The following is a 27,174-nucleotide window of genomic DNA, read 5'->3' as shown; positions in this document are numbered from 1 at the left end:
TTTGGTTTTTGGCCGCGAGACATGTGGGATCTTAGCTCCCTGGCCGGGGATCGAACCTGCAGCCCCTGCTTTGGAAGGTGAAGTCTCAACCACCAGACCGCCAGGGAAGTCCCCTCAATTGTTTTTCTAACAAAAGACGTGCAAGATGTGTACATTAAAAACTACAATACACTGGTGAGAAATTCTACAGACTCAATGAAAGCCTAACAAATGAACATTGGACAATTAAAATTAAAAAAAAAATTTTAATGTCACATCAAAAATATGAAATAGTGACAAATTCTTACATGGTGGATTAATCACACATGGTCATTACATATTTTATATATTTTTGGAATCATTTTGCTAAAATTTTCTTTAGAATATTTGCACCCATGTTCACGAGGCATATAGGCCTACAGCCTTCTTTTCCTAATACATTTTTTTCTGGTTTTAGATAAAACTGGCATCAAAGAATGAGCTAAGAATTAGTCCCTCTTATTCAATTTTCTGGAAGAATTTGTGTAAAATTGGTATTATTAATTTATTTTTGGCTGCACTGGGTCTTCGTTGCTGCACACAGGCTTTCTCTAGTTGTGGTGAGCGGGGGCTACTCTTCGTTGCGGTGCACAGGCTTCTCATTGTGGTGGCTTCTCCTGTTGCGGAACATGGGCTCTAGGCGTGCATGCTTCAGTAGTTGTGGCTCACAGGCTCCAGAGTGCACACTCAGTAGTTGTGGTGCATGGACTTAGCTGCTCCACGGCATGTGGGATCTTCCTGGAACAGGGCTCAAACCCGTGTTCCCTGCATTGGCAGGCAGATTCTTAACCACTGCACCACCAGGGAAGCCCTGGTATCATTTCTTCTTTAAAGGTTTGGTAGAATTCTCCAGTGAAGTCACTTTGATTTAGAGTTTTCTTTGTGGGATGATGGTTTTTAAATACAAACTGAATTTATTTAGTAGAAATAGATCTATTCAGGTTACCTATTTCTTCTTGAGTGAGGTTTGGTAGTTTGTGTCTTCCAAAGAAAGAATTTGTCTATTTCACTGAAATTGTTAAATTAATTCACATAACGTTATTCATAATACTTCCTTATTATCCTTTTAATAAGTGTAGAATCTATAATGATGATGTGTCTTTCATTACTGTTAAAGGTAATTTTTGTCTTCTCTCTTTTCTCCTTTCGGATCAGTCTGTATAAAGTCTATCACTTCTATTGATCTTCTCAAAAAATATATTGTTGGTTTTGTTGACTTTCTCTAGAATTTGTTTTATTGCATTGATTTTTTAAACCTTTACTATTTCCTTTCTTCTGCTTACTTTAATTTGGTTTTCTTTTTCAAATTTCCTAAGTTGGAAATTGAAGTCATTGATTTGATTTCCCCTTTGATTTCTTCAGTCATCACTTCGTTATTCAGTAGTGTATTGTGTAGCCTCCATGTGTTTGTATTTTTTTACAGATCTTTTCCTGTAATTGATATCTAGTCTCATAGCGTTGTGGTCGGAAAAGATACTTGATACGATTTCAATTTTCTTAAATTTACCAAGGCTTGATTTGTGACCCAAGATATGATCTATCCTGGAGAATGTTGCATGAGCACTTGAGAAAAATGTGTATTCTGTTGTTTTTGGGTGGAATGTCCTATGAATATCAATTAAGTCCATCTTGTTTAATGTATCATTTAAAGCTTGTGTTTCCTTATTTATTTTCATTTTGGATGATCTGTCCATTGGTGAAAGTGGGGTGTTAAAGTCCCCTACTATGATTGTGTTGCTGTCGATTTCCCCTTTTATGGCTGTTAGTATTTGCCTTATGTATTGAGGTGCTCCTAAGTTGGGTGCATAAATATTTACAATTGTTATACCTTCCTCTTGGATCGATCCCTTGATCATTATATAGTGTCCTTCTTTGTCTCTTGTAATAGTCTTTATTTTAAAGTCTATTTTGTCTGATATGAGAATTGCTACTCCAGCTTTCTTTTGATTTCCATTTGCATGGAATATCTTTTTCCATCCCCTCACTTTCAGTCTGTATGTGTCTCTAGGTCTGAAGTGGGTCTCTTGTAGACAGCATATATATGGGTCTTGTTTTTGTATCCATTCAGCCAGTCTGTGTTTTTTGGTGGGAGCATTTAATCCACTTACATTCAAGGTAATTATCGATATGTATGTTCCTATTCCCATTTTCTTAAATGTTTTGGGTTTGTCATTGTAGGTGTTTTCCTTCTCTTGTGTTTCTTGCCTAGAGAAGTTCCTTTAGCATTTGTTGTAAAGCTGGTTTGGTGGTGCTGAACTCTCTCAGCTTTTGCTTGTCTGTAAAGGTTTTAATTTCTCCATCACATCTGAATGAGATCCTTGCTGGGTAGAGTAATCTTGGTTGTAGGTTTTTCTCCTTCATCACTTTAAGTATATCCTGCCACTCCCTTCTGGCTTGCAGAGTTTCTGCTGAAAGATCAGCTGTTAACCTTATGGGGATTCCCTTGTGTGTTATTTGTTATTTTTCCCTTGCTGCCTTTAATATGTTTTCCTTATATTTAATTTTTGACAGTTTGATTAATATGTGTCTTGGCGTGTTTCTCCTTGGGTTTATCCTGTATGGGACTCTCTGTGCTTCCAGGACTTGATTAACTATTTCCTTTCCCATATTAGGGAAGTTTTCAACTATAATCTCTTCAAATATTTTCTCAGTCCCTTTCTTTTTCTCTTCTTCTTCTGGGACCCGTATAATTTGAATGTTGGTGCGTTTAATGTTGTCCCAGAGGTCCCTGAGACTCTCCTCAGTTCTTTTCATTCTTTTTTCTTTATCCTGCTCTGCAGTAGTTATTTCCACCATTTTATCTTCCAGGTCACTTATCCGTTCTTCTGCCTCAGTTATTCTGCTATTGATCCCATCTAGAGTATTTTAAATTTCATTTATTGTGTTTTTCATCGTTGCTTGGTTCCTCTTTAGTTCTTCTACGTCCTTGTTAAATGTTTCTTGCATTTTGTGTATTCTATTTCCAAGATTTTGGATCATCCTTACTATCATTATTCTGAATTCTTTTTCAGGTAGACTACCTATTTCCTCTTCATTTGTTAGGTCTGGTGTGTTTTGACCCTGCTCCTTCATCTGCTGTGTGTTTTTCTGTCATCTCATTTTGCTTATCTTACTGTGTTTGGGGTCTCCTTTTCACAGGCTGCAGGTTCGTAGTTCCCATTGTTTTTGGTATCTGTCCCCAGTGGCTAAGGTTGGTTCAGTGGGTTGTGTAGGCTTCCTGGTAGAGGGAACTAGTGCCTGTGTTCTGGTGGATGAGGCTGGATCTTGTCTTTCTGGTGGGCACGTCCACGTCTGGTGGTGTGTTTTAGGGTGTCTGTGGCCTTATTATGATTTTAGGCAGCCTCTCTGCTAATGGATGGGGCTGTGTTCCTGTCTTGCTAGTTGTTTGGCATAGGGTGTCCAGCACTGTAGCTTGCTGGTCGTTGAGTGAAGCTGGGTCTTGATGTTGAGATGGAGATCTCTGAGAGATTTTCGCCATTTGGTATTACGTGGAGCTGGGAGGTCTCTTGTGGACCAGTGTCCTGAAGTTGGCTCTCCCACCTCAGAAGCACAGCCCTGATGCCTGGCTGGAGCACCAAGAGCCTTTCATCCACACGACTCAGAGTAAAAGGGAGAAAAAATAGAAAGAAAGAGGCTATAATATAGTGAAGTAAAATAAAGCTGTTATAAAGCAAAGCTATACAGACAAAATCTCACCCAGAAGCATATACATATACACTCACAAAAAAAGGAAAAGTGGAAAAATTAATATCTCCTGCTCCCAAAGTCCACCTCCTGAATTTGGGACGATTCGTTGTCTATTCAGGTATTCAACAGATGCAGGCACAGCAAGTTGTTTGTGGAGCTTTAATCCGCTGCTTCTGAGGCTGCTGGGAGAGATTTCCCCTTCTCTTCCCTGTTCGCACAGCTCCTGGGGTTCAGCTTTGGATTTGGACCCTCCTCTGCGTGTAGGTCGCCTGAGGACGTCTGTTCCCTGCCCAGACAGGACGGGGTTAAAGGAGCAGCTGCTTCGGGGGCTCTGGCTCACTCAGGCCGGGGGGAGGGAGCGGTACGGAGGAGGCGGGGCGAGCCTGTGGCGTCGTGACGTTGCAGCAGCCTGAGGCGCGCCATGCGTTCTCCCGGGGAAGTTGTCCCCGGATTATGGGCCCCTGGCAGTGGCGGGCTGCACCGGCTCCCGGGAGGGGCGGTGTGGAGAGTGACCTGTGCTCACACACAGGCTTCTTGGTGGCGGCAGCAGCAGCCTCAGCGTCTCCTGCCCGTCTCTGGGGTCCGCGCTGATGGCCACGGCTCGCACCCATCTCTGGAGCTCATTTAGGCGGCGTTCTGAATCCCCTCTCCTCACGCACCAGGAAACAAGGAGGTAAGAAAAAGTCTCTTGCCTCTTCGGCAGCTGCAGACCTTTTCCCGGACTCCCTCCTGGCAGCTGTGGTGCGCCAACCCCTTCAGGCTGTGTTCACGCTGCCAGCCCCAGTCCTCTCCCTGCGATCCGACCGCAGCCCGAGCCTCAGCTCCCAGCCCCGCCCGCCCCGGCGGCTGAGCACACAAGCCTCTCGGGCTGCTGAGTGCTGCTCGGCGCCGAGCCTCTGTGCGGGAATCTCTCCATTTTTTCCTCTCCGCCCCTGTTGCTGTGGGATCCGCGCTGATAGCTGTGGCTCGCGCCCATCTCTGGAGCTCGTTTAGGCGGCGCTCTGAATCCCCTCTCCTCGCGCACCAGGAAACAAAGGGAAGAAAAAGTCTCTTGCCTCTTCGGCAGCTGCAGACCTTTTCCCCGGACTCCCTCCCGTCTAGCTGTGGCGAACTAGCCCCTTCAGGCTGTGTTCACGCCGCCAACCCCCGTCCTCTCCCTGCGATCCGACCGCAGCCCGAGCCTCAGCTCCCAGCCCCGCCCGCCCCGGCGGGGGAGCAAACAAGCCTCTCGGGCTGGTGAGTGCTGCTCGGCGCCGAGCCTCCGTGCGGGAATCTCTCCGCTTTGCCCTCCGCACCCCTGTGGCTGCGCTCTCCTCCGTGGCTCTGAAGCTTCCCCCCCGCCACCCACAGTCTCCGCCCGCGAAGGGGCTTCCTAGTGCGTGGAAACCTTTCCTCCTTCACGACTCCCTCCCACTGGTGCTGGTCCCGTCCCTATCCTTTTGTCTCTGTTATTTCTTTTTTCTTTTGCCCTACCCAAGTATGTGGGGAGTTTCTTGCCTTTTGGGAGGTCTCACGTTTTCTGCCAGCGTTCAGTGGGTGTTCTGTAGGAGTTGTTCCACGTGTAGATGTATTTCTAATGTATCTGTGGGAAGGAAGGTGATCTCCGCGTCTTACTCTTCCGCCATCTTCTCTCCGGGCCTCGAAGTCATTGATTTGAGAGTTTTCTTTTTTCCTAACATAAGTATTGAATACTATAACTTTCCTTATGAGTATTGCTTTAGCAATATTCTACTGATTTTGGAATATTGTGCTTTCATTTTTACTCACTTAAAAATACTTTCTTTTGTTCCCTTTTTATTTTTTTAATTTGATGCAAGCATTATTGATAAGATCAAGTATATGATCTTTCTATTAATAATTTCTAATTTGATTCCATTGTGGATAGGGAAAATACTTTGACTTCAATATTTTAAATATATTAAATGTTTTTTATGGTCCAAAATATTGTTTATCTTATAAATATTACATGTGTACTTGAAATAAATGCATAGTCTGCTGTTGGTGGGTAGAGCGTTCTGTAAGTACCAATTAGATCAAATTGATTGATAGTATTATTAAGTCTTCTATACAGCGTTACAGATTTTCTGTTTACTTATTCTATCAGATATTGAAAGAAGGGTATAGAAATCCTTGACTATAACTCTGTATACATCTATACCTTCTTGCAGTTCTATCAGTTTTTTGCCTTGTGTATTTTGAAGCTCTGTTATTAGGTGCATAAATGTTTAGAGTTGTTATGCAATCTTGATGAGCAGACTCTTTTAGTACTATGTTATTACCTTTATCCATTATAATATTTTTTCCTCTGAAATCTACTTAGCCTCTCCAGCTTTCTTTTTTTTTTTTTTTAACATCTTTATTGGAGTATAATTGCTTTACAATGGTGTGTTAGTTTCTGCTGTATAACAAAGTGAATCAGTTATATGTATACATATATCCCCATATCCCTACCCTCTTGCATCTCCCTCCCATCCTCCCTATCCCACCCCTCTAGGTGGTCACAAAACACCGAGCTGATCTCCCTGTGTGATGCAGCTGCTTCCCACTAGCTATCTATTTTACATTTGGTAGTGTATATATGTCAGTGCTACTCTCTCACTTTGTCCCAGCTTAACATTCCCCCTATCTGTGTCCTCAAGTCCATTCTCTATGTCTGCATCTTTATTCCTGTCCTGCTCCTAGGTTCATCAGAACCTTTTTTTTTTTTTTTTTTAGATTCCAAATATATGCGTTAGCATACAGTATTTGTTTTTCTCTTTCTGACTTACTTCATTCTGTATGACAGACTTTAGGTCCATCCACATCACTACCAATAACTCAATTTCGTTTCTTTTTATGGCTGAGTAATATTCCATTGTATATATGTGCTACATCTTCTTTATCGATTCATCTGTCGATGGGCACTTAGGTTGCTTCCACGTCCTAGCTATTGTAAATAGTGCTGCAGTGAACATTGTGGTACATGACTCTTTTTGAATTATGGTTTTCTCAGGGTACATGCCCAGTAGTGGGATTGCTGGGTCTTATGGTAGTTCTATTTTGGTTTTATTATGGAACCTCCATACTGTTCTCCATAGTGGCTGTATCAATTTACATTCCCACCAACAGTGCAAGAGGGTTCCCTTTTCTCCACACCCTCTCCAGCATTTGTAGTTTGTAGATTTTTTGATTATGGCCATTCTGCCCAGTGTGAGGTGATACCTCATTGTATCTCTACATGATTAGTGATGTTGAGCATCCTTTCATTTGTTTGTTGGCAATCTGTATATCTTCTTTGGAGAAATGTCTATTTAGGTCTTCTGCCCATTTTGGAATTGGGTTGTTTGTTTTTTTGATATTGAGCTGCTTGTATATTTTGGAGATTAATCCTTTGTCAGTTGCTTCAAATATTTTCTCCCATTCTGAGGGTTGTCTTTTTGTCTTGTTTATTGTTTCCTTTGCCGTGCAAAAGCTTTTAAGTTTCATTAGGTCTCGCCATTTGTTTATTTTTGTTTTTATTTCCATTTCTCTAGGAGGTGGGTCAAAAAGTATCTTGCTGTGATTTACATCATAGAGTGTTCTACCTGTGTTTTCCTTTAAGAGTTTGATAGTGTCTGGCCTTACATTTAGGTTGTCAATCCATTTTGAGTTTATTTTTGCATACGGTGTTAGAGAGTGTTCTAATTTCAGTCTTTTACATGTAGCTGTCCTGTTTTCCCAGCACCACTTATTGAAGAGGCTGTCTTTTCTCCAGTGTATATTCTTGTCTCCTTTATCAAAGATAAGGTGACCATATGTGCGTGGGTTTATCTCTGGGCTTTCTATCCTTTTCCATTGATCTATATTTCTGTTTTTGTGCCAGTACCAAACTGTCTTGATTACTGAAGCTTTGTAGTATAGTCTGAAGTCCAGGAGCCTGATTCCTCCAGCTCCATTTTTCTTTCTCAAGATTGCTTTGGCTATTCGGGGTCTTTTGTGTTTCCATACAAATTGTGAAATTTTTTGTTCTGGTTCTGTGAAAAATGCCAGTGGTAGTTTGATAGGGATTGCATTGAATCTGTAGATTGCTTTGGGTAGTAGAGTCATTTTCACAATATTGATTCTTCCAATCCAAGAACATGGTGTATCCTCCATCTGTTGGTATCATCTTTAGTTCCTTTCATCAGTGTCTTATAGTTTTTTGCATACAGGTCTTTTGTCTCCTTAGGTAGGTTTATTCGTAAGTATTTTATTCTTTTTGTTGCAATGGTAAATGGAAGTGTTTCTTTAATTCCTCTATCAGATTTTTCATCATTCGTGTATAGGAATGCAAGAGATTTCTGTGCATTAATTTTGTATCCTGCTACTTTACCAAATTCATTGATTAGCTCTAGGAGTTTTCTGGTAGCATCTTTAGGATTCTCTATGTATAGTATCATGTCATCTGCAAACAGTGACAGTTTCACTTCTTCTTTTCCGATTTGGATTCCTTTTATTTCTTTTACTTCTCTGATTGCTGTGGCTAAAACTTCCAAAACTATGTTGAATAATAGCCGTGAGAGTGGGCAACCTTGTCTTGTTCCTGATCTTAGAGGAAATGGGTTCAGTTTTTCACCATTGAGAACGATGTTGGCTGTGGGTTTGTCACATATGGCCTTTATTATGTTGAGGTAGGTTCCCTCTATGCCTACTTTCTGGAGAGTTTTCATCAAAAATGGGTGTTGAGTTTTGCCAAAAGCTTTCTCTGCATCTATTGAGATGATTATATGGATTTTATCCTTCAATTTGTTAATACGGTGTATCACATTGATTGATTTGTGTATATTGAGGAATCCTTGCATTCCTGGGATAAACCCTACTTGATCATGGTGTGTGACCCTTTTAATGTGCTGCTGGATTCTGTTTGCTAGTATTTTCTTGAAGATTTTTGCATCTATGTTCATCAGTGAAATTGGCCTGCAGTTTTCTTTTTTTTGTGACATCTTTGTCTGGTTTTGGTATTAGGGTGATGGTGGCCTCATAGAATGAGTTTGGGAGTGTTCCTCCCTCTGCTATATTTTGGAAGAGTGTAAGAAGGATAGGTGTTAGTTCTTCTCTAAATGTTTGATAGAATTTGCCGGTGAAGCCATCTGGCCCTGGGCTTTTGTTTGTTGGAACATTTTTAATCACAGTTTCAATTTCAGTGCTCCTGATTGGTCTCTTTATATTTTCTATTTCTTCCTGGTTCAGTCTCAGAAGGTTGTGCATTTCTAAGAATTTGTCCATTTCTTCCAGGTTGTCCATTTTATTGGCATATAATTGCTTGTAGTAATCTCTCATGATCCTTTGTATTTCTGCAGTGTCAGTTTTTACTTCTTTTTCATTTCTAATTCTGTTGATTTGAGTCTTCTCCCTTTTTTTCTTGATGAATCTGGCTAATGGTTTATCAATTTTGTTTTCTTCTCAAAGAAGCAGCTTTTAGTTTTGGTGATCGTTGCTATTGTTTCCTTCATTTCTTTTTCATTTATTTCTGATCTGATCTTTATGATTTCTTTCCTTCTGTTAACTTTGGGGTTTTTTTGTTCTTCTTTCTCTAATTGCTTTAGGTGTAATGTTAGGTTGTTTACTTGAGACGTTTCTTGTTTCTTGAGGTAGGCTTGTATAGCTATAAACTTCCCTCTTAGAACTGCTTTTGCTGCATCCCATAGGTTTTGTGTTGTTATGTTTTCATTGTCATTTGTTTCTAGGTATTTTTTGATTTCCTCTTTGATTTCTTCAGTGATCTCTTGGTTATTTAGTAGCATATTGTTTAGCATCCTTGTGCTTGTATTTTTTACATTTTTTTTTTCTGTAATTGATATCTAGTGTTATAGTGTTGTGGTCAGAAAAGATACTTGATGTGATTTCAATTTTCTTAAATTTACCAAGGCTTGATTTGTGACCCAAGATAGGATCTATCCTGGAGAATGTTCCATGAGCACTTGAGAAGAAAGTGTATTCTGTTGTTTTTGGATGGAATGTCCTATAAATATCAATTAAGTCCATCCTGTTTAATTTGTCATTTAAAGCTTGTGTTTCCTTATTTATTTTCATTTTGGATGATCTGTCCATTGGTGAAAGTGGGGTGTTAAAGTCCCCTACTATGATTGTGTTACTGTTGATTTCCCCTTTTATGGCTGTTAGCATTTGCCTTATGTATTGAGGTACTCCTATGTTGGGTGCATAAATATTTACAATTGTTGTATCTTCGTCTTGGATTCATCTCTGATCATTATGTAGTGTCCTTCTTTGTCTCTTGTAATAGTCTTTATTTTAAAGTCTCTTCTGTCTGATATGAGAATTGCTACTCCAGCTTTCTTTTGATTTCCATTTGCATGGAATATCTTTTTCCATCCCCTCACTTTCAGTCTGGATGTGTCCCTAGGTCTGAAGTGGGTCTCTTGTAGACAGCATATATATGGGTCTTGTTTTTGTATCCATTTAGCCAGTCTATGTCTTTTGGTTGGAGCATTTAATCCATTTACATTTAAGGTAATTATAGATAAGTATTTTCCTATTTCCATTTTCTTAATTATTTTGGGTTTGTTATTGTAGGTCTTTTCCTTCTCTTGTGTTTCCTGCCTAGAGAAGTTCCTTTAGCATTTGTTGTAAAGCTGGTTTGGTGGTGCTGAATTCTCTTAGCTTTTGCTTGTCTGTAAAGGTTTTAATTTCTCCGTCAAATCTGAATGAGATCCTTGCTGGGTAGAGTAATCTTGGTTGTAGGTTTTTCCCTTTCATCACTTTAAATATGTCCTGCCACTCCCTTCTGGCTTGCAGAGTTTCTGCTGAAAGATCAGCTGTTAACCTTATGGGGATTCCCTTGTATGTTATTTGTTGCTTTTCCTTTGCTGCTTTTAATATTTTTTCTTTGTATTTAACTTTTGATAGTTTGATTAATATGTGTCTTGGCATGTTTCTCCTTAGATTTACCCTGTATGGGACTCTCTGTGCTTCCTGGACTTGATTGACTACTTCCTTTCCCATGTTAGGGAAGTTTTCAACTATAATCCCTTTAAATATTTTCTCAGACCCTTTCTTTTTTTCTTCTTCTTCTGGGACCTATATAATTCGAATGTTGTTGCATTTAATGTTGTCCCGGATGTCTCTGAGACTGTTCTCAATTCTTTTCATTCTTTTTTCTTTATTCTGCTCTGCAGTAGTTATTTCCACTATTTTATCTTCCAGGTCACTTATTCGTTCTTCTCCTCAGTTATTCTGCTATTGATACCTTCTAGAGAATTTTTAATTTCATTTATTGTGTTGTTCATCATTGTTTGTTTGCTCTTTAGTTCTTCTAGGTCCTTGTTAATCGTTCCTTGTATTTTCTCTATTTTATTTCCAAGATTTTGGATCATCTTTACTATCATTACTCTGAATTCTTTTTCAGGTAAACTGCCTATTTCCTCTTCATTTGTTTGGTCTGGTGGGTTTTTACCTTGCTCCTTCATCTGCTGCATACTTCTCTGTCTTCTCATTTTGTTTAACTTACTGTGTTTGGGGGCTCCTTTTTGCAGGCTGCAGGTTTGTAGCTCCTGTTGTTTTTGGTGTCTGCCCCCAGTGGGTGAGGTTGGTTCAGTGGCTTGTGTACGCTTCCTGGTGGAGAGGACTGATGCCTGGTTCTGGTGGGTGGTGCTGGATCTTGCCTTTCTGGTGGGCAGGTCTGCGTCCGGTGGTGTGTTTTGGGGTGTCTGTGAACTTAGTAGGAGTTTAGGTAACCTCTCTTGTAATGAGTGGGGTTGTGTTCCTGTCTTGCTAGTTGTTTTGCATGGGGCGTCCAGCACTGTAGCTTGCTGGCCATTGGGTGGAGCTGGGTCTTAGCATTGAGATGGAGATCTCTGGGAGAGCTGTTGCCAATTGATATTATGTGGGGCCAGGATGTCTCTGGTGGACCAATGTCCTGAATTCAGCTCTCCCACCTCAGAGGCTCAGACCTGACACCCAGCTGGAGCACCAAGACCCTGTCAGCCACACGGCTCAGAAGAAAAGGGAGAAAAAAGGAAAGAAAAATAATACATTTAAAAAATTATTAAAATAAAAATAATAATAATAAAAAAGAGAGCAACTCAACCAATAAACAAATCCACCAGTGATAACAAGTGCTGAAAACTATACTAAGATAAACATAAAAATCAGTAACAAATCAGTCGCAGACAGCAAACCCCAAGTCTGCAGTTGCTCCCCAAATCTACTGCCTCAATTTTGGGATGATTCTTTGTCTCTTCAGGTATTCCACAGATGCAGGGTATATCAAATTGGTTGTGGGGATTTAATCCGCTGCTCCTGAGGCTGCTGGGAGAGATTTCCCTTTCTCTTCTTTGTTCACACAGCTCCTGGGGTCAGCTTTGGTTTTGGCCCCAGCTCTGTGTGTAGGTCGTCCTCTGGCCTCTGTTCCTGCCCAGTCAGGACAGGGATAAAGCAGCAGCTGATTAGGGGGTTCTGGCTCACTCAGGCTGGGGGGAGGGAGGGGTACAGAATGCAGGACGAGCCTGCAGCAGCAGAGGCCAGCATGAGGTTGCAACAGCCTGAGTCACACAGTGTGTTCTCCTGGGGAAGTTGTCCCTGGATCACGGGACCCTGGCAGTGGTGGGCTGCACAAGCTCCGGGGGTGTGTGTGGATAGTGACCTGTGCTTGCATACAGGATTCTTGGTGGCTGCAGCAGCAGTGTTAGTGTTTCATGCCTGTCCCTGGGGTCCGCGCTGATAGTCGCGGCTCACTCCAGTCTCCAGAGCTCGTTTAGGTAGAGCTTTGCCTTCTGTGGGCATACAGGGAAGGAATCCCCTCACCTCGCACACCCTGAAACAATGGTTTCTTGCCTCTTAGGCAGGTCCAGACTTTTTCCCGGACTCCCTCTCATCTAGCTGTGGTGCACTAGCCCCCTTCAGGCTGTGTTCACGCAGCCAACCCCAGTCCTTTCCCTGGGGTCTGACCTCCCAGCCCCCACTTGCCCCGGTGGGTGAGCAGACAAGCCTTTCGGGCAGGTGAGTGCTGGTTGGCACTGATCCTCTGTGCGGAAATCTCTCCGCTGTGCCCTCTGCACCCCTGTTGCTGCGTTCTCCTCCATGGCTCTGAAGCTTCCCCCCCAACACCCCCATCTCTGCCAGTAAAGGGGCTTCCTAGTGTGTGGAAACTTTTCCTCCTTCACAGCTCCCTCCCAGAGGTGCAGGTCCTGTCCTTATTCTTTTGTCTCTGTTTTTTCTTTTTTCTTTTGCCCTACCCAAGTACGTGGGGATTTTCTTGCCTTTTGGGAAGTCTGAGGTCTTCTGCCAGCGTTCAGTAGGTGTTCTGTAGGAGTTGTTCCACATGTAGATGTATTTTTGATGTATTTGTGGGAAGAAGGTGATCTCTACATCTTACTCCTCTGCCATCTTGAATGTCTCCCTCCAGCTTTCTTTTGATTCGTCTTTTCATGGTTTCATTTTCCATCCTTTTATTTCTTTAATTTTCACCCCATTTGTATCTTTATATTTAAAGTGCGCTGCTTTTATGTGGCATATATTTGAGTCTTCCCTTTCCTATCCAATCTGACTTATGCCTTTGAATTGGCTTGTTTAGATCATTTTAATTTATGTAATTATCGATATGGTTAGTTTTAAGTCTAGTATCTTTCAAATACCATTTAACACATACATAACATACAGTACAAGATCCTTATACTAGTATATTTCATTTCTCCCCTTAAGGTCTTTTTGCTATGATTATCGTACCTCATAGTTTCCCATATGTTTAAACTCCAAACTATATTGTGATTATTTTAAGTTAAGCAGCCAATTATTTAAAAAATTGATTTAACTATTTAAAAACTTCATACATTTATCCAAGTAGTTGTCATTTCTGTGTTTACTTTTTTTTGTAGATCCATATTTCCATCTCATATAATTTTCTTTCTTCTTGAAGGACATTAATATTTCTTGTAGTGTAGGTTTGCTAGAAGTTTTTATTTTGCCTTTGCTTTGGAAAGATGTTTTTGCTGGGTACAGAATTATAAGTTGAAAGTTATTTTCTTTTATTACTCTAAAGATATAGGTTCACTGTTTTCTTGCTGTCATCATTTCTGATGAGAAATATGTCCTTCTCATCTTCTTTCTTGTAATGTAACTTTTTTTCTCGCTTACTATAAGATATTCTCTTTATCACTGGTTTTGAGAAATTTGAATAGGAGGTGACTTGGTGTAGTTTTCTTAATGTTTCTTATGCTTTGATTCATTGATCTTCTTGGATCTGCAGGTTGTGGCTGTCAACAAATTTAGAAAATTCCTGACTACTATTTTTTTTTTGAGCAATTTTTCTGTACTATACTCTCTCTTCTTTATTAAATTGCATGTACATTATGCCATTTGAAGTTGTCCCCGAGCCCATTAAATTCTTTTTTATCTCTGCATTTCATTTTGGATTGCTTATTTTGTTAGATTATTAAGGTTACTAATCTTTTCTTCTGCAATATCTCCTCTGCCATTAATCTCATTCAATGTATTTTTCATCCCAGACACTAAAGTTTTTCTCTCTAGATATTTAGTTTAGTTCTCTTTTGGATCTTCCATGTCTCTCCTTAATATTTTGAACATTTGGAATCCAGTAATATTCAGTGTTTTAACAAACATGTTTGCTATTTCTAACATTTATGTAACCTTTTTGAATGAAGTATAGTAGACTTAACAATATTATATTAGTTTCAGATGTATAACATAGTGAGTCAATATTTTTATAGATTATATTCCATATAAAGTTATAAAATGTTGTCTATATTCCCTGTGCTGTATATTGCATCCTTGTAACTTATTTATTTTACAAAACTAGTCATTTGTACCTATAACATTTATATAACTTTTTGATTGCTTTTGAATGAGTACTTTTTCTCCTTATTATAGGTCATATTTTTCTGTTTGTCTGCATGCCTGGTAACTTTTTACTGGATGTCAGACACCATGAATTTTACTTTTTTGAGTATTGAAAATTTGAACTTCCTACAAATATTCTTATGCTTAGTTCTCAGTCAGTGCCAAGTTATTTGGAAATAGTTTGATTCTTTCAGGCCTTACTTTGAAGATTAGGTGAGTCAAGTGTAGTGCTTAGACTAGAGCTCATTATTTTCTACCACCGAGGCAAGAACTTACTGTGTACTTTACCCAGTGCCCCAGGAATTATAAATTTTTGTAGTCCAATTGGTAGGAACAAACATTATTCTCTGTACTATGTGAGTGCTGCTGAGTACTGTTTCTTCCAATCCTTTTTAAGTGGTTTTTTTCCTCAGTCTTATGTAATTTTATCCCATGCATGCACTGATCAGTAATCAAGGGGGACAACTGATCACTACTTAATGAGAATCTCTGGAATTCCCTGTCAGCAATAGCTTTCCTGTCCTGTACTCTGCCCTGGTAACTCTACTTGCCTTGATCTCCTGGACTTCAGCTTTGTCTCAACTCAGAGAATCCACTGGATTTCACCTAGGTTAAATCTCCCTGTGCTGTTGCCTGGAAACTCTCAAGGACGTAATCTATGGGCAGTCATATGGCTCATGTTGTTTATGTTTCATCCCTCAAGGATCATTGTCATTTGTTGCCTGATGTCCTGTGTCTTGAAAAATGTTGTTTCATATATTTTGTCCAGTTTTTTTGTTATTTCATTTGGGACTATATATCTGGATCTTGCTACTACATCATGGTTGGAAACACAAGTTTTTGTTCATTGTTAAATAGAACCTTTTAGTAGCTTTTTTCCATTAGGGTCAGAAAGTATGGCTCAGTGAGTTCTGTTTTGTGTATTTACTGAGACTTTCTCCTTGCCCTAGTTAGTATATGATTAATTTGGGGGTGAATTTTCTATGGGTATTTGCAAAGAAGGAATATTATTCATATGTAGGGTATTAAGTTTCTTATATAAAGATGTAGAGTTTGGCTATTTTTTGATGAAATAAAATTAGGAAAAACACATGTTTACAAAAGCCAAAGAGAATAGAAGTAATAAAATGAGAAGTAAAATTTCTTTTTCATTGGTTTAATACATGACGAGGCCCTCTCCCAAAGTTAAGAATTATTAAAAAATTTTTTAGTACTACTTTTATACATTTACTAGAAAGTTTCTGTAAAACTTTTTATCTCACTGTATTATATTTGTTTACATAGTTTCTTTGATTCGAGTAGCACATAAATAGTTCTTTATGATTAAATGAGGGTGTGTAGCTTATTCTATATTTTATATTAATATTTATTAAATTCTTTTGGGACTTTATTAAATTATCAAATTGAGATTTTTCTCATTTCCTTCCTGATGCTGAAATAGATCCAAGTTCTCAGTTTGTGTTTTAAAATTAGATATAAGTAAAATATTTTGGAAATATGCTCAAGGAACATAGATTTTTGTCTTATCAGACTCTTACTAGCTCTGTGTTTATGTGCAAGTCATTTAGTGGTTCTGAGCTTTAGGTTTCCCATCTGTCATTAAATTATATTGAATCAGATAATATCTAATATTAATTCCAACTGTGAATTTTGAAGTGCATACTTATGTCTCTTCTTTAGGTCATTATAAATACACAGAAGAGTTTTGATGAAAGCCTGGCCTATCACTGGTATGTAACTATAAGGGACATTTGCCTGGCCTTCATGTTCACCAAGGTCTTTATATATTTGTTGTTATTTCCAAGTGATGTTACACACATTATTGCAGAGAAACTATGACCGAAATGAAAAAACATGATAATCACAGAGCTTTATTTGCTTCTCCCATTACTAGACCACACTCTTTATAAGTTAGATATATTCTTAATAAATATTATGACTATCCTGTGAAAAGCATATTTATATTGCATTGCATTTTTATGTTAAAATGTTAATTTGTTAAATGCAAACATTTAAACTATACTACAACTTTTGTAACTCTGTTTTGAGATTTCATTATTTAATTTTTAATTAATTGTGAGTGTAAACATTTAAGTTACCTGATCTTCTCTTGACTTGAGGGTCTGTGTTTGGAGTATGTGTATCATAAGTATTAAACTTAATACACAATACCTCAATTAAAGAGCTTAGATTGGCCCTCACAATCCTACCAGCTGAGGCCGTATTTTGAGTTTGTTTTCCTTCTACTTATATGCACACATACATATGGTAGGCCCGAGATAATGAGATTCTTTTCAACTTAAGCTGCCTGTAGTTAGACATATGAACAAAACACCTCCATATAATATGCCTTCCTTAGTGGCGTTTACATGGGAGATGTGTTTTGATTTGCTTTTGTGTAGCAAATACTATGTTATCTGGGCCAAAAACATTTCACCATCAGAATTAGAGACTGTAAGCACAGCTGATTTTTAGGGGTATTTTGGGCAGCTGCAGAATTCTGATGACTATCCACGAAGCACTTCATCTCTTCACTGCCCAAATTGAGTCACTTTCTATCTTAAGTCTAACTTTATATAAAAAGTATCGTCTCCTTCCTACTGATGAAATAAATATATTAAAAAAACTAAATGAAATAGGAGCTATGTCTAGTGAAAAAGCTTTATATTTAAGAAATGCACAAATAATTTTGAAATTCAGCCAACAGCCATCCATGTATCTTTGGGCCAAAGGTTCATCTTTTTAAATTCCATCAGAAATTGTCATTTATTTCTGAAGAATTACATATGGTTAGATATTTTTCTATTGTTACAAAAATAAGATGTATGGGATAAATGGACCTTTAGATTAGGGCATGATGAGGAAAATTAATACCTGATTTAAATTTGCACTAGGGAAACATTGAATCTAACATGAAAAGTGATAATTCTGGCTAAATTTAGGGATGGTCCATGAAGACACTTCCTAAAGTTTCTTTCAGAGGCTACTATATAGTTTCTACTATTTATTAAGTCATATATTAGTTACTTTGAGAAAATAAGTTCGTTTTATATTTTTACAAATCCTGTATTAATATTATTCATCCTATTTCACAAAAAACTGGGCTTACAGGACAAGTTATAGAGCTGGAAAGGGGAAAGGCCTGGATTTTGATCCAATCCTGCCTGAGGCAAAAAGCCTGTGGTTTCCACTGTAAGAACCCTCCCCCCGACCCCGCCCCAAAACCTAGCAGTTAAGGATTGGGGCTCATTCTGACATGGCAGTTTGCTTGCTCTCGAATGAGCAGATGTCCCTCTGTGGAGTCAGTGTTACCTGCCCACTCACAGGGCCACACGTCTCCATCTGGCCTCACCTGTCCTTCCTGGGAAATGGCCCGAGGTAGGGCACACTGTTTTCCTCTACCCACGCCCAGGTCAGAGTTACCTTCTTAGCTCAAGGAGCTGATCTGACCCGGGTCACATCACCCAGACAACCACTGCTTCCTTTCCTCCACTCCCCACACCATCCCAGGCCTGCTGAGGGCAGCCTGAACTCTGCACTTGCTAAAGCATTTTGAGGAACTAGTAGGTTGTTGAACAGCAGTGGGTCTTGTGGGCACAGAATTGTGGAAACCGTTGGTTAAATAAAGTTTAACAGGGTCAGTCTTTGATGTGCTAGTCTGCTTTATGAGTTTCCAAGGGAGAAAGTTAGTATGCAGAATGCTCTGGAAGTGTTTGACCACATCTAGCTGTTTCTTTTACTAGAGCCTTTAAGGAGAATAGTATTCCATGTAAGACACATTGAACATTGTTGATTTGAACTAAAGCAGTGGTGGGAATTTCCTAAGCCCTTGAGAGGTGAGTAGGGGACATACTAGAGAAGATTCTCCCTTTGTAATATTGGAGTCGATATCAACTTAGTAGTGTCTGTTCCTGAGGCTGCCCCTATTTCTGATACTTTCCTTAGTATCAAACTGAGCTGTCCTTTCAGGGGGGACTTTATAGAGTAAACATCATCCTGGAATATGTGGATGCCTGCCCCTGGCTGAAAGTAGGGATGGGAAACTAAGAACAGGAACCTAAAGCCAAGAAAAGAGGCTGAATCCATGACCGACTTTCAAAACACAGGTGTGCGTATCTGTAATCACGGGTTAAAGCAGGTGAGTCCTTCTTGTCTTCTGGGAAGGCTTCATGGAAAAGGTGAGTCCTGAGACTGGCAGAAGTGTGCTGAGAAGTCCTCCAGGCATGGCAGGGAGCGCGGGTGGAAATGGTGAGTCATATCCTGGAGACAGCAGACAATTCATTTCTGCTTCCCCTGTCCAGGCAGGTCTAATCAAGTTTATGCTCCTTTATAGAAAAGGGGAAAGGACGGGGGAAAAGGAGGAGACCAATTAGCTCCTAAATCTTTCCCTCTCACTCATTTGGGCTGACATATCCATGCAGATTTCCCCTAAATAGACACATCCCTACTTTTCAAAATATGGCTGGTTGAACCAACCACATTAAAATAAGTGAATATTTTTTCATTTAAAATTGGGTTCTTGGAAGTTAAAGGAATAGGAAATGATGTCCAGGAGCAGTAGCCCAACCATCAGAGCCTTAGAAGTAGCCAGATGAGAGATGCCTTTCACCTCTGTGCAAGGGCTCTCCAGCCCCCAAAGGGCCAGGCGAAGGTCCCCAAAGAGCCAGGTCAAGGAACAGGAGCTCTCCCTGTCCACTTTTTCTCAACCCCACTGCCTCATCCTGCTTACTTGGCTCCCTCTCTCCTGCCTTATTCCTTCTCAACAGGCTCTGGGTACCACTCTGCCACAAAACTGATGCCGATTTTCTGTACAGGGAGCAAATGGGCTTTTTCAAAATGTAAATGGGATTGTGTCATATCCTGTGCTCGAAACTCTTTGGTGGCTTCCTATCGCCTTTACAATAACCTTTAAACGTCTCACCCTAACCGCGGAGCACAGCACACCTCCCCAGCCCCTCTCTCTGTCGCTTCAACTAAGCTGACCTTGATTTTCCACCTTGAGCCTTTCTATAGAATTGTTCTCCAGCTGCCACCTTCCTCTCTTGCCATCAGAGGCTGGCCAACTATGGTGCACGGGCTGGTTGGCTTTTGTCATGCTTCTGTAAGACCCTTGAACTAAGAATCATTTTTACATTTTTAAAAGGTTATAACAATATGTGGCAGAGATCAAATGTGGTCTGCAAAGCCCCCAATATTTACTAGCTTGCCCTTTACGGAAAGAGTGTGGCAACTCCTGATTTAGAAAATTTTTTCCACTAGCCCATTCTTGGTATGTTCTTTACATCATGCACCTCAGTTTGCAATTATAAGCTTATTAGTGTCTTTACTTGCTGATCATCTGCTTCTCCTCCAGCCTCCACGAAGACTGGGGCCGTCCTTGAAGGATCTTTGAGACTAGAACCCAGTGTTTCACACACTTGTCTTGCCATCGTGAGCATTAAATACGTACTTGCCGCTCACTTCGCTGATACCTTTTTATGGCTGGTGCTCCCTGCTCACATCACACTGGGTTAGTTACCATCCCTGCCTTATCGTCCTCTAAATAGTCCCAGGTAATTTCTACATCAGGAAACTCAGTCCAGGTGTGGGAATAAAGCTCAGAGCCAGGCCCTTCCAGTACATGTTTATTCAGAGCAGAATCTGACCTCACGCCCCCAAGTTGTACATAATGGGTTCCTACTGTGGGTTTCACAGACAGCTCAGTATTCTAGTAGGAAATCAGGAGGCTGCCTGCTGGGGCGCTGTGGTTATAGCCTTTCAAGTTGGGATGGCGACCATTCTCATGTTCGTCTGGGCACGGATGATCTGTCTGGTTGAATCTTCTGTTACTGGAACTTAATAAAGAGGAACATTTCTGAAATTTTAGAAATTGGATTACTGTTGATAATTTTCTCTCTATAACCATGGAAGGTCCGTGTTAATAATTCTTTGCAGTGCTATTCAAAGATGACATCTGTTTAAGCATACATTATAAAAGTCAGATTTGCTCAACAGAGACTTTATTAATTTGTTACTTTCCCTGAGCAAATGTGATCGCACATTTGCTTAAATATTTACAAATGTATGTGAACGAGCTGCAGAAGAAGGTAAAATTAAAGCCAAATAGGACACGTGTTTTTAAAGAAAGATAAGGTTTCATTTACTCTGCTGTGGTATGAGTAATAACTCAGTACAGAAAATGTGATCTGTTCAAACCGTGCTTCTCATATTCACTGACTGAAAAGGGACAGTTCCATTTTCAGCAGTGCAAAACAGAGTCATTCTTATTAAAAGGTCACGGGGAACTGGGGAGAAATGTCAGGCACACAGACTGACCTATTCAGAATATAATCAAGCTTGCTTTAAAAAGACAACATCTACATTATGAAGGGGAGAGATCTGATTGTATTCTCTGTGCTTTGGTAATACAGTTAGTGCTGATAAGACCTTGAGACAATCCTGCCTTTCAGAAAATGAGTGTTTATGGTGGGTGTGGATGCGGTGGAGGGACACCTTGATGTAGTGTGGCTAAGATCATCACTTCAGCCACTGTTTCCTTTTGAATTATTGAACTTACCATTGCTTTACGAGATGCACGTTTTTTACTTCAAAGATAGCTTTGCTCCACTTTAATTTTCCCTTTGATTAATTAATTTCATAAGGAGTTGATGAAAGTGGTCCCCTGGATCCAGTGGCAGATTGACGGCAACAAGCTTCAGTCACCTGTTTGCCCAGAGCCTGAATGTCGTGCAGAGGTACGATTTCTGCAGCACGTCCTCTGATATTCTCCCATTTCGTTTCAAGAGACCAGCTGTAAAGGCAAGATGGCAATTCCACTTTCATGCCAGTTCATCCTTGGCCTCTCTCCAGATTTCTAGTATTCAGGGCTTGAGTTTGCTGGCTGCTTTATACCTTGTGTGCACAGAGCTCCCATTGACTTCATTATGATAAACAGAATGATGATAAACTTCAATGGTAAACAGAAGGGTTCTTCACTTCACTGGGAATTCGGCATGTATGAAGAGACGTGGTCCAGTAAAATCAGCCCATTTCAGATCAAATAAATAAGCATAATAGTATCTGCAGTGCCAAGTCAGCGTCATGTGACATATATCTAAGAGAATATGGGCACTAGAGATTCTATTTGTGTGGTTACCAAATTAGCATCTGATGGTACCTACTTGACTTCTTCAACCTCCTGGTTGGAAACAAGGAGATGGTTATATTCCCTTCTGACTAGGATGGATCTTTCAGCAGATGTATACATACACATGTTCCTTAAGAAGCTGCTTTTTTTTTTTCTTATGAAGATGGATCACAAATAAGGCCCACTGGAGCAAATAATTTATGGAATCTTTAATATTTGGCATTTCTTCATTGGTTCAAAAAGGCACAGCCAACAATCCAACCATGTTGTATATGTTTCCTCCTAAACTGGCCATGTAGCAAAGTAACATCATGCGGCTGCTTCTGCCAGGTTAAGTATTCAGTTCTAATAGACATTTTTTAGGCATGCAGAATTAGTTGAGTCAAAATTATAGCATGCTTTTTAAATTGTTGCTGATTGTCTGTAAAATAGTATTTTGCTAAAATAACTACATTGCTAAATTTACTAATTTATTGTATTTTAAAAAGATAAAACCCAGGTTGGAGATTGAGATAAAGAAATAAAAGAACTCAGGTACAGTAAGATACCCATTTCACTAATGGTTAAATTCTGTAAATATTGGTTAGTCTAGATGTGTTTTCTCACAAGGATTGAATAAACTTAGCTTGCTATGTATCTTTTTTTGGCTTAGATGAAGCTTCAAACCTTCCAATTAGCATATCTGGGTAATGAACTATTTATTCAGATTTTTTCTGTTAAAGATTTTTTAAAAAAATTTTTTCTTGATTTTTCTCTCTAACGAGATAAACCCAAGAACTTTCAATGTATAACCATTACAGAAAAGATCCTTTTTGCTTCTTTTTGGAATTTATTTATTTATTTATTTTTAATTTTGGCTGCTTTGGGTCTTCATTGCTGCGTGCAGGCTTTCTCTAGTTGCAGCAAGTGGGGACTACTCTTTGTTGCGGAGCACGGGCTCTAGATGAGTGGGCTTCAGTAGTTGTGGCATGTGGGCTCAGTAGCTGTGGTTCGTGGTCTGTAGAGCGCAGGCTCAGTAGTTGTGGCTCACGGGCTTAGCTGCTCCGCGGCATGTGGGATCTTCCCGGACCAGGGCTCGAACCCGTGTCCCCTGCACTGGCAGGCGGATTCTTAACCACTGCGCCACCAGGGAAGTCCTCTTTTTTGTTTTTAAGTTTCTTGACTCTGTGCTTTCTCTTTCCCTTGACCTTTTTGATACTTTTTTTTTTTATTAGATGTTTCTTAGAAGCTGGCTGCTGTTCTTCCTTTTCCCTCATCTAAGTACTGTTTCATTGTTATCTTCCTCTTTCTGGTAACTTGATTAATCTAAATGTTACTGGAATATTTACCAACAGTCTAAAATTTTCTGGATGCTTCGCAGCTTGGCCTCTGGCATAGATTACATTTTTAGAAAAAGAAACCCCTATTTTTACTTTTCAAGCATTTAGTTTCTGAAAACACATTTGAATAGGTTTTAACAAAGCATTTTTCTCAAGAAATGCAAAATGATTTCTCTACAAAACTATCGTATGGCCTAGATTCAAAGGCTTCATTAAAAGCAACAAGACTATATATAAATAAGTGACTTTAAAACCCGATATTTTCCATTTTGTATTATATAGTTTGTAAGCTACAATTAAGTGGGAGTACTAAAAAATTGCTGAGTGAATATTCAGAAAGATAACTTGGAAATTTGAGTGCTTAAAAAAATATTGGTATAATTTTCTCAAGTGCAAAGACAAACTTTTTTCCTCCATTCATTTGACCTATTTTTCAAGAAAAATTTCATTGAGGAAGCCAACGAGAAAAAACATTGGAAGACATATGGTTCTTTCCCTTAGCTAAAAATGAAATGAACTAAAAAAAAAAAAAGGGGGAAAAGAATTAAAATTTTTGCTACCTCAAAAGATTAACGTTATTTTTTGATAGAATTTTTAATGCCATTTCAAAACATATCACAAATATTTTTATTAGATTTCACAATGCCACTATATAGTACAAAAATGAAAAAAAAAAAAAAAGCCAAAACGACAATGTTCTGTGGGTGTGAGAGAGAGAAGGAGCAGCTTGAGGAAGTGAGAGTGGTTATTTTATGAAGTATTATGTCTTGGAAAAACAAGTCCATCAAATAAATGACCACCAGGAAAGGTGAGACACAAAGGAATAATGACTTACTGAAAATATAACAAAAAGCTCACAAAAATTAATTCTCAAAGTCTCCAGTGATTTGCAAAAGTCATCGACAATTCATTATATTGTTATTGCGGCACTGAGTACAATAGTGAAAAGAAAGGAAAACTAAGTGTTCAAAATCAAGGAAATGGTGGAGTAAATTATGGTATGCCTCTGGATGTAGTATCATGTAGCCTTTGTTCCAGAAGTCTTAGAGGGCTTATAATCACAGGTCAAATGCTCCTGCTGTGACCTTCTGAGCAAGCAGAATGCAAATTGTCTACAGGGCGAGGCAAGTGAAGTAAGTGTAACTTTTTGTGTAAGCAAAGCATGTGGAAACGCAAAAGAAGACACAGTGGAATATGAATGAGAGTTTGAGGAAAAGTTCTCCGTAAGCCAACGTTTCAGCTATCTTGAAGGGACTCATGGAATTCTGATATGCACACAAGTGGTGGGTAGGAACCAGAACGACCCAGGGAGGAAATGGGCTGAGGCACCCGGAGAAAAGGCAGGGGTGTTGGAAGATGCAGGAGGAGCTTGGGGAAATGTGAATAGTTTGACAAACACACAGGAGCTATCCCAAGACGGGGTAGGGAACGTTGGGAGGTTAGGATGGTTCCAGACTGTGAAAGACCTTGAGTGTCACACTAAGGACTTCAGACTTTATTCTCTGGGCCTTGGGGAACTGAGTGCTGGGCTTTTTGAGAAAACAATGGACATGGTGATGGAAGTAGAAGCGGAAGAAGGGAGATGTGAGATTCATATATTGTTTTTCTTTAGTAGACAATAAATCATATTTTTATAAATATGCTTTTAATATTTCATATTAAAATAAAATATTTTTATTTTTATTTTTGGCTGTGTTGCACAGCATGAGGAATCTTAGTTCCCCCACCAGGGATGGAACCCTTGCCTCCTGCATTGGGAGTGCAGAGCCTTAACCACTGGGCCGCCAGGGAAGTCCCTAAAATAAAATATTTTAATAAATATTTTAATAAATCATCTGTCCCTGAGTTCCTTGATTTTTCCTCATTTCGAGCTTCATTTTTAAGCATTTTAAAGAGAAATGTAAATTTGATAGAAAAGCACTAACAGAAAGAAAGGTGTCATGTAAATACATATTCCTGCTTACTTTATTTCAGCGTTTTTATTTCTATTTCTATTACTTAATAAGACTTCAAAGTGAGTGAAGACCAGGTCTGAGTGTCAACTCTGAGCTTTCCCAAGTCACCTCCCCCAACTGAGCCTCAGCTTCCTCACATATAAGCAACTGCAGTTATTATTTACTACTGAGACAGACACTAAATAGTGCTTGTTATACACCAGGCACTCTTCCAAGTGTTTCTTTTTTTAAACAATTTAAATTAGATTAATCCTCATATAATCCTCTACAGAGGTCCTAGTTTTATATCTCTGTATTAACGGTGAGGAAACCGAGGCTTAGAGAGATTAAGTAACTTAACAGTTAGTGGCAGAGCAGAGATTTCAATTTGGTCAGTATGGCTCCAGAATTTCTCCTCTTGAATTCTGCTTTATTCTGCTTCTCAATAAGAATAACAATACAATGATAATAATATGATAGAAATATAAAAAATAGTGATAGTACAAGAATATGGTAATATCAATAATATTGCTGGAGAACATTGATTGGTGTGACCGTTTGCTGTGCTGTCATTTTTCTGACACTCCTATTTATTCTCCCAGTAACTCTTGAGAGATCATTTCTGCAATTACCTCTGTTTCTCGTATCTGTATCACATGGTCCCACAGAGAGAGGACTCAGACCAGGTGCACTTAACAAGCGTTCCCCACTACAGTGAGGAAATTAGGCCAAGCAACCTCTAGACTCACATCCAGCTCCTCTCTGTCATGATTCTCTGGTAGGATGACCTTGGAAAAAGAAATCAAGGGCGCCTCTGACCCTGGTTCTAAAGACAGCGAGTGAGTTTGGTGACTAGAGTTAAGAGTGAGTCTTCATATAAAAATGGGGAACGTCTGATAATTTAAAAGTAAATGTTTCAAAGCCAAATTTCCATATAGTTTCATTACAGTTAATATAGGGGAAATTAATCTTACAAAATTATGCTGTGTTTCCAGTGCCTCACAAGGTGCCTAGCAGAGTATGCACTCAAGGGATGTTTTGAGAATGAATAAATATTAAGCTAGAAAAGTACTTTCTTCCCTCGCACTGGCCTCCTTCCACGTTCTCTGCTCAGTTGGTAGACATTTGTTAAGCTATTAGGTCTGACACTTACTTCTTGTAGGATTGTATATCCTGCTGATATCCAGCCACATCTAAGGAAACGTCTCAGCACCTAACTTCTTCATGGAGACCATAGGCTCCTCCCCTTACCTTTTTTTTTTTTTTTTTTTTTAAAGGATTTTCTTATTTATTTATTTATTTGTTTGTTTATTTTTGGCTGTGTTGGGTCTTCGGTTCGTGCGAGGGCTTTCTCCAGTTGCGGCAAGCGGGGGCCACTCCTCATCGCGGTGCGGGGACCGCTCTTCATCGCGGTGCGCGGGCCTCTCTCTATCGCGGCCCCTCCCGTCACGGGGCACAGGCTCCAGACGCGCAGGCTCAGCAATTGTGGCTCACGGGCCCAGCTGCTCCGTGGCATGTGGGATCTTCCCAGACCAGGGCTCGAACCCGTGTCCCCTGCATTAGCAGGCAGATTCTCAACCACTGCGCCACCAGGGAAGCCCTCCCCTTACCTTTTCAACGTGCAATAGGCAAGAGCAAAGCTAGGTCCTTCAACTGTTTGGTCTTTAAGAAATCCACCTTAGAGGACTGACCTTCAAGAATAGAATTTTTTAAATGGCTTCACAAGCCCGTCGAAAGAAAAAATCCTCCATGATATCGTACTCATGTTTGTGATGCTGACGTCATATACTCTGAAAGCAGGCATTTCTTTGCCTTCTGTAGGGAGTGTAGGAGTGAATTAATACTGAAAGATAAAATCTTCTCCCAAAGAACGCTGCTTTGTACTCCATACATACCATAAGGGTGAGACTGCAAAGGTAATTCTCTGGAGATGAACCTATTTTTGTACAATTCATCATGTATGCTTATGTCTGCAAAGAAAGAAGTGTCCTTGCAATTCTTACCCAGTGTTCCTTTTAATATCTTATAGTATTTAGTTACAATGAAAATAAGTATTCAGCATTAATGGAAGTCAGTAGAAATCCTGTTTATAAAAGTCTATTAATATACTGCTTGTGGGGTTACAGAATAGAGATGTGTTGAGTGGAAACGTAGTAATTAAGCGGCTTCAGTGTGACCACAGAGTTAAACTGGAATTAAGAAGCATGGCAATAAAAAAGTCCATAAAGCCTTTTTTTTTTTTTTGTATAATCTGGAGATGACCTGATACATAGAGCAC

Source organism: Balaenoptera acutorostrata, chromosome 17 (assembly GCF_949987535.1).
Source record: "Balaenoptera acutorostrata chromosome 17, mBalAcu1.1, whole genome shotgun sequence".
In the NCBI taxonomy this organism is placed as follows: domain Eukaryota; kingdom Metazoa; phylum Chordata; class Mammalia; order Artiodactyla; family Balaenopteridae; genus Balaenoptera; species Balaenoptera acutorostrata.
Note: the sequence above shows the minus strand (reverse complement) of the source record.